Raw genomic sequence first — 8757 nt, forward strand, 5'->3', positions numbered from 1 at the left:
TTAACTTTTTTACAAAAAAAAAAAAAAGAAAAGAAACCAAAAAAACCAACAGAAAGAAGAAAAATTTTCATTGCCTTAGTCTGTGCTGACTGTAATATGTCTGGTTGCCTTTAACAATGTACTTTTGTTTGGATTTGGCATATGGATAAAAACGGACACATGCAGACAAACCTTCAAAATACATCCATATGCTATAATTATCTCATTCTTTACCCTGGGAGTACAAAACAGGGTATCAGCATTTTGAGCTCCATAGCACTGTTGTGTTCCAGATTTTCTGATCCATTTGTCATAATGAGATACATGATTAGGGTTTGGAAGTTTAAGTGCTTTAGCAGGAACCCTAATTATGTGATGAAAATTGCAGTACTGCTTATGATTAAAATTTGAAATGGGTAAACCTTAATTTAAAAATATTCCTCTAATAAATTAAATATTTTTGACTAAAAATAAAAAAGTTGGAGGTTTTTTTTTAACCTATACTTTGCTACAGAGAGAAATAGATCAGCTCTATCACACTTTCTCCCAGAATATTCACCTATGAAATAGCTCTTTCTATTAGATAATTTTAAAGAAAATATGTAATGTTTTTTAGGATGTGAGTTTCATGGTCTAGCAATATCACAGAGCAATATTAGCCCAAGGCTGAAGTACGGAATTTCTTTATAAACATGGACTCCAGTAATAATTGCTATTGCCAGAAGCAAGAGTTGGAAGACAATGGGTGTTGTGACCTTGACATTTTATAGTCATTCCACTGTACATTTTAATGTAAAATACAAGAAGAGGTATCAATGTGCTACATTTATTTTTGATGTTTCACAAACATATGGTGCCATAATTTGTATGGTCACATTTCTTTGTGATGTGGGAATATACATTTTAATTATTTATCTTTTTACACAGAGTATTTGATACTGTTCTTTATCTGTATGGTTGATGATTTGTAAATACTTCTTTGGTTGTTGGATGCTTATAAATGGCAATGCAAATTATTTTATCCTTTTGGTATTTTAAAAACAGATTCCTTTATTAGTAGTAGTTGAGAAATGTTCTATAAGCGCTACCACTTGATTTCTGAAACTGAGTATTGAACAGACTTGTAACCAGTGCCTACAAATAACAAAACCACAAAATGTACTTCTGACATATTGATGTGTATAGGCATAGATTTGTGTTGGTATCTTTCTGATGACACATGTACAACATAGGTATCAATTTGCTTATTTTTCAGTGAGAACTGTTTTAAAAAAAAAACCATTTGCACTTAAAAAAACTTCATGAATTTGCAGTATTTTAATGCATGCCGTACATCCCTGTGTAACCACTGAACTGTAGCTTTCCCTTTTCCCACTTTCTACTTTTTACTTTGTAGAAATCTGTGTAGTTTTCACATGTATTTTGTATCTTTGTTCTCTCAGGAGTAATAAATTCTAGACCTAGTTATGCAAACTGGTTTTAAGCTTTGATTTTCTTCATTATTTAAAAACAATTCTTTCAGTCTTGGATTAAGAATTCTGATTATCTTCTAATAAAAACCAGATAATAGATATGAACAATTACTGTGAGTCAAAGTTGAGAAACTTATTTCTTAATCATACAGATATCAAAGGGCGAATGCTGTCTTGAGATGCTGATGGGTCACATGTGAAATCCATAGCATTGACATGTGCACCAGAAGGCAGATAAGACAGGAGATTACTTTTAAATGAGTCATAACAGGAACTCCTGAAAGGAGCGTCTCTTCTGTCTTTGGGTTCTTGGGCTAAACTTTTATATTCGTTACTTTCCTTCTGATTTTAAACTAAAACAATTCTTCCCTGGTCTTTAAGAAATGGTGATCTCTGTTCATTTGATGTGGAATAACCAATATAACAACCTCTTTGTTTGGTAGACTTGGGTAAGAAATGACGGGTTGGATGGTTGCTGGAGACTGCACTACCCGTTTCATTCTTAGAGATGGGTCCTACATAACAGCACTGAGAAGCCTAATTAAAAACAAAGCAAACAATAAAAAGGCTGCAGAGATGCAGAGGGACTTGTGCTGTTACCTAGGTCTCATTTTGTTCTGGGGTCTGAAAAAGTAATTTTTCCAAAAGTCACTGTGTTCCCGCATAACCATGGGCCTCTATAAAAGAGAGGCAGTTGAAAGTCCTGTAGCAGTTCCCCTTTTAAAATTATTCAGACTTTTCCACAACAAATAACTCCTATCCTACGTACTGAATTATTTTTTCTTTTCAGATTTTAATTTTCATGTATTCCAACTGGTCTACTCTACTTTTGCTGGTGATTGTGTTTTATTTTTCTGTCATAGTCACTTACAAGAGACCTTTAAGAAACCAAACAAAATAATTTTGCAAAACTAAAATTCTTAGTTTATCTTAGCTTTGTGACAAACCAGATTCTATCTTTTTCTTTGAGAAATAATAACAATCTGAAAGAAAGAAATAAAACACCTTCCTTTTTTGCCATAACCTTATTGCATACGCTAACTATCCTATGCTCCTCTCACAGTACCCTACTATGGGAACTGTATTCTACAAAAGAACGGTGATTTTATGGAAAAAATGTGGGCTGAAACAGAACTTCTCTATTTTCATCATTTCATGGAGTTTGCATGGAAGGACTATTCAGTGGTGTGTAGTAATTATAACGAAGGCTGCTGGAACCTACCTCCAGTCCAAATCGATATCTCAAAGGACTAAATCCTTAATAATGATTCCTTTTTTAAGTGCTTTAATGGTTCTCCATTCATAATCTCCTATCAATGGAAAAAGCCTTTCGATTGGTTTTTTGAATTAAAACTTTGGGATAAAAAGAAAAATAATGACTACGTAATTTAAAGCGGTCTGTAATCTTGCTTTCAAATTGGTATGAAGGCAAGTGACGTGTATGCTGACGCTGTGTGTTGGGCTTTTAGGGTTTATATATGCTGGGAAAAAGGCTGGGGGGGGACGACCTAGTCCCTCATCTTCAGCAGGGACAGTTCACTAATGGCAGACTGATGTGGCAAAGCCAGGCCAGTATCCATCCCTGTAATGCGTAACTCCAGAGGTTTTTTTTTCATTTCAGGAGACAGAAAGCAAAAACATGAATAATGGAGAACAGCAAAATGAAGTTTGCATTGCTCAGAGCTTTTAAGAACAATTTTTCAAATGCAGATCTTCATTTTCTTAAATAAGTGGTGTACTGTAGTAATATTGTCTCTGAAGTAAACATCAAATCAGTTTGCAACACCAGAATCAGTAGAGATTCTAGTGCATTACTCATCAAGAGAAAATATCTTTATTTTTGAATAAACCTGCTAGTTCTGGCACATTTCCCACTTTAAAGATTGGGGTTTCAGGAATCTGAAGACAAATTCTGTTATGTGCTTACTTCACGTCTCTACATATAATGGTCGTGGTACCCGTCTGTGGAAGAGATAGCAGTTACTGTGTGGTGTAATTGGCCCGAAGGGATGCATTCATTTTTGAAAGTGTGAAAATACTGAGTTAATATCTTTGGGGGTTTTTTGATTGCATGGCATAGTCTAGGGACTTGGAATGTTGTCCAGTTTGTCCCATGGGGTTAGGCACGTTCATTACCCCAGTGAAACGTAGGTGTCAGGGGGAGAGGCAGTCTTTCGAACCTTTAGTCCCCTTGAGAGCTGAGACTATCAAGCCAGCGGCCTTTCACTAGATGATTTGTGCAGCGATACTTCTCTGGGGCCTGTGCGTTGTTCACTGGGGTTGCTGCCTCTACTTAGTGGCAGTTGTTTTTTTCAGGGAGTACCATTTTGTCCTTAGGTAGGACAACTGGAAGCAATCCAGACTTGTAGGTTTGATTCCTTCAATTCTTCCTTCTGGATTTTTTGTGTGTGTGTGTTTGGTTGGGGTTTGGGGTTTTTTTTTGTTTGTTTGGGTGGGGGGTTTTTTTTTGTTTTGTTTTTGTTGGGTTTTTTTTTTGCATTTAGGATGAGAAATTTTCTTAAAATGAAATTACAATTACAGTCAATGGCATCATTGCCTACCAAGTGAGAAGGTATTTTTTTGAGTAGGTGTATAGACTGGATTCAGCAATTCAGTTGAATAAAGAGTTTATTCAACATTTTCTTTTAATAGAGACATAATGTCACTGGTTAAGTTGAGAGCCAGCTAGGGGAAACAAAAGCATGGTGAATTCGTTGAAATTACACTTTAATAATATGGCTGTGGAAGATAAAGGGTGATCTTAGACTATGCAAGCGGTTACTTTTTCTGAAGACACCGCTTTGTTTCTGAAATGGATGGGCAACTGTATCCTTAAAATAAACTTGCTTTCGTGCTTATGGAAAGAATTCTTTCAGAAACGGAATAGTCATTCATCCAGTTCTAGGATGTTTGTCCCTCGAAAGATAAATTATGCAGGAATAAAATGCAGAGTGGACTCTCTGAGCATGGGACTGGCTATTGTTCCCAAAGACAAAAATATTCCCAACTGCTCTTTTTTATTATTCCCAGAGAGGACGCAGTACACTACAACTGAGGAACAGAGATCAGATAACAGCAGGGGGGCTTCTGTGATTTTCACTTTATGGCTACTAACCTTTTCATTTACAAGGGTAATGAAATCCAAGTGCAATAAACTTTGTGATAGTTACCGTCATTAAAAATGACTGTGAGTTTTATCTTCAAAAATGCAAAAGAAACCTTTATTTTTGTAATAAATTCCATAACATTTTCCATAATCCCTTAATTCACATGACATATTTTAGAGACAATCCAGTGGTGTTTTCTCTGTGAATCAAGAAAACCACATAAATGAAAATCTAAATTAAATAAACATTTGAAAAAGGGAAGGATTTACAACTTAAAGGTTGTAAAAATAATTTAAATCATTATTTTTAACAAAGCCTGTTGTCCTGCAGATAATTGCATCCTTAACGGCTCTGTGTAATTTTATAGAAGATAATTGGATTCTGGATCAATATAAAGAGGTTCTCATGGGGATCCAGTAACACTAAGGGCAGAATCTGCTAATCCTCTTTTAATCGGAGCATGATTAAATGGGAGAATTACACGTAGTACGTGACTGAGATCAACAATAAACAAAGGAGAAGGGGAGCTGTCTCCTCTGTTAGGAGCAGGCAGCGGGGAAACCAGGGAGGCCTTGAGGGGTGATTATTGAAATGTAAGCTTGCTCCAGTCAAACAGCAAGATAGGCTTTTTAGAAAGAATTACAAATTTTATCACTGATCAGATAAAGTATTATAAAAATTACAACTGCTCTCTGAGCCAAATGCAAACAGCTAAAACCAGATCTATGCAAACACAGGGATTACGTTTGGACGATGAAATGATCCTGAATTATTAGTTGCAATGTAACTGGTAGCCCTGCTAAACCACATTTTAGAATGTCTTAACTGAAAAATAACACGAGTGGCAGATCAAATTAAAACTGATTCGAGTAGTTCAATCCACTATTTCCCAATCTATTGCTTTCCACAGTGATTAAACCGGCTGTTACTGACCAAAAAGCAAAGCGAGCATTAACAATAAATGCTGGAAGATCAAACTGAGGGCCGAATACTTGTAGGCTGTTGCAGAGATGCTTTGCCATGTCTGCTGCTTGGAAAGGATTCAAAAATTATTTCAGTTTTAAAAGTGGAGGAACAGAAAGTTCACGCAAGCTGGCGAGTGCTAAGGAGGACATGCGTGTCTGTCTGGGTCACAGTTCAGAACTTTTCCCTTTATTCTCGGGCTCATCCTGGCTTTCAAATGACATTGTGCGCAGTTCCCTTCAGCAGCTGTTGTAGCCATGTGAAAGAGGTCACTGCCCTCAGCAAACACAGCTTGCAGCGTTTCCTTTTTTGATTATATACGCCACTGCTTAGCAGTAGTAGTCACACCAGCTCCCTCTTCCATGTAATATTCAGAATTTGTCTCTGAATAATGTTTTGTGCTTTGTTCTTCTTGCAAATGCTTTTGAGATGAGTGGAAGGAGAGACTTTCTATCCGCCTTGTCTTTCTAAACTTAGTGCTGCAAATGTATTCCAGAAATTCCCAGGACAAAAGTAAACAGAGGAGTGATGCAGGGTATTGCTGCTTTGGAGAATAATCCGTTTATGAGCTTGATGCCTTCACTGTTATTGAGTCAGATTTCAAGGCACCAAGCACAGGCTGCAGTTGTTTCATCATGCAGGTGAAATACAGCATATAAACTCAAACTTCCTTTGAAAAGATTTAGCATAAACTATAGGTAGGAATCTTTTATTAAATCCTCTTTCTTCTTGGTGCTCTATCATTTAAAAGATAAAAGGAAGGAAACTGTTAAAGGAAATTTAACCTGCAGAGTTCTAAATCTTAAATGTAAAGTATCCTTTTCCCTCCAGAAGCATAAATCTCTTTAAAAACTTTTTTAAAAAATAATTTCTTACAGTACTAACAGCACACCAGCCAGTGTGGAAATCATTTATCCACCGCTTAAAAGAATCCACATCTGGGAAGGCTGAAATTTTGAAGGACCATTTTCCAACAGTTTAGGACAGGAAGGGAGAAGTGTCTTTCCCAGTGTAATCCTGCCAGATTACACATATCTTAAGGAAAAGAATTCCTCATACTGAAGTACTTCCAGGGCATCGAAGAGAACACCCACTGCAGAAGTGACCATTGCAAAGCTCCTTTTTTAAGTCTCACGTAATAAAAAATCCTCTCTCAGGCAGCATGTTGTCACCTTAGGGCAGGTTGTTGGATAGAATCAGAGATGAGAACAGGATCTGCACGATCTCCTGCATTAAAGAACACGCCAGAGTCTGTAGAGACTGAAAATGACGGATGGTATTCGGGGGTGGTTTATGCCAGTAAATAACCAGTTTCAGAACTGATCCTGAAAACATCAGTGATTTCTTTTCACAAGAGTTGTAAGTATTATGAAATACTTCAAACAGATTCTTACCTGCTGTAAGTCAGCCCAAAATCATTAAACTGGAGCTCATTGTTTTTAACTATCTGATCCTCTCTGACACTGGAAGTTGAATGCCTGGGATAGATGTAGAAGTCAGGAGGGTATTCTTGTTATTTTTCAGTATAACTGAGATCCCTCTAAATAATAAATGGTTTTGACAAGAACAGTAGGATTTAGCAAAGGTGGAATACTAAATGAAATGCTGAATCTATATGGAAGAGGTGTCTGCCTACATGGAAATGGTGTTGGGAAAATTATGGAGTAGAATTTAACATTCTGTCATATATGAAATCCACTAAGTATGGACTTTCATATTATAGAGCTCATCTCTTTCACTGAAACCTAATAAACATCTACTTCCTTTTATAAAAGGAGATAAATACGGTGTGAATGGAACTATATTGAGTGTTGAGCACTTAAAACTATAGACGTTGAATTTCAGATCAGATCTAAATTATGCTTTATGAAGTGAATCATCACTAAAATTTGGCACATTGAAAATAAATGGATCTAATAATAACGGTATAGAAACAATATCATTGCAAGATGTGGGTGGACCTTTAAATCCCAAGCATCTGCATTATGGTTATTTGATCCTATCATCTACATTTGACAGTTAGTGCTGTTCCTGAAATTTCCAGGTGTTTTGTGACCTCGACTTTGCCTGGAATTTGGCCAAATGCTCCATTTGTCCTGAAGTACTTGGAAGACAATGTCTTCTTGTACCTTGCTTTGCTCTTACTTAGAGCTTGAGAATATTTTATATAAAAGAAGAAAAATTCCCTTTGTCTTCATCTGTGAAGACACCTTTCCATAAGCATAACGTTAAATTCAGAGAGCTTGGGAATAATACACAAAATCAAAACCTCAGAAAAAACGATGTATCAGTCAAGGAAGTCAGGAGATGATGAGCTGAAACAGTGCCTGACTGTTAACCTTTTGAAAACTGCAGATCGGTGCATTTAGCCTTCTAAGCATTGTTTAGCTGCGAGATGGTAAAGTAGCAGATCTCCATCTTTAAACTAGCTGGAACATATTAACTGGATCAGGTGCACAGGAAAATTCCCGAAGAGCTCCGTGGAATACTTAGCAGGGGTGGCCGAGGATTATCAATAGTCAGGACTATGCTATTCCAGTCCGTTGGGAAATTAATCTGCGCAACTACTGCTCTAAGCTCTGGCTTCCTTTCCCTTCTGAAGTTAGGTAGGGTGTTTGACACCTTAGATTCAGGAAAAAGTGATATAATTCCTGACATGCTTTATGTGAGGGAAAGCAGTCTGCAGAGATATCTGTGGAGGTTTTCATCACTTCAGTGCAAGGATACGTGAACAGAAATTTTATCTGTGCAAGCTTTCTACACCTTAGATGGTGCCCTGCATAGCTAAGTATTTGTTACTCGGAAAGAGAATAGGAGAAGGAGACCAGCGCAAAAGTGTTGGAAGCACCATTTAAGCCTCATTATAAAGCTCCACTGAGTGCATGCAAATCTTGAGTCTATTTTAAAACTTGCAGGATACGTTTATACACAAGCTGTTTTTGAGAAGATCTCCTACTATTTGTGCTAAATAGCCTTGTTTCATAAATGCTTTGTTTTTAAAAATGAGGTAAAAAAAAGCACACTCAAATATTTTTCCAGGTTAGTGCTACTCCTGAAATCATCCCCCTCTTTGGTGTAAATGAGCCAAGATCTTTTCTACCCTGCCAGGACAAGAGAAATAATCTTCACTGTATTGTCCCTTAGTAATTCCATATTTTGTTGAACAAGTATTTTAGATAAGACCATCTCTCTTACTGTCCTGTCTCCAGTGGTAATTTATTAGATGCTTCAGCAGG

At 36.7% G+C, this 8757-nt stretch overlaps 1 protein-coding gene across 1 annotated transcript in view; it reads left to right on the forward strand.

The window, feature by feature from the left end:
- RGS12 (regulator of G-protein signaling 12) overlaps window positions 1–8757 on the forward strand; it is a 50309-nt gene that overhangs the window by 38519 nt on the left and 3033 nt on the right. The gene's annotated exons all lie outside the window — the stretch shown is intronic.

Source organism: Buceros rhinoceros, unplaced genomic scaffold (genome assembly GCF_000710305.1).
Source record: "Buceros rhinoceros silvestris isolate BGI_N320 unplaced genomic scaffold, ASM71030v1 scaffold11071, whole genome shotgun sequence".
Taxonomy (NCBI): Eukaryota; Metazoa; Chordata; class Aves; order Bucerotiformes; family Bucerotidae; genus Buceros; species Buceros rhinoceros.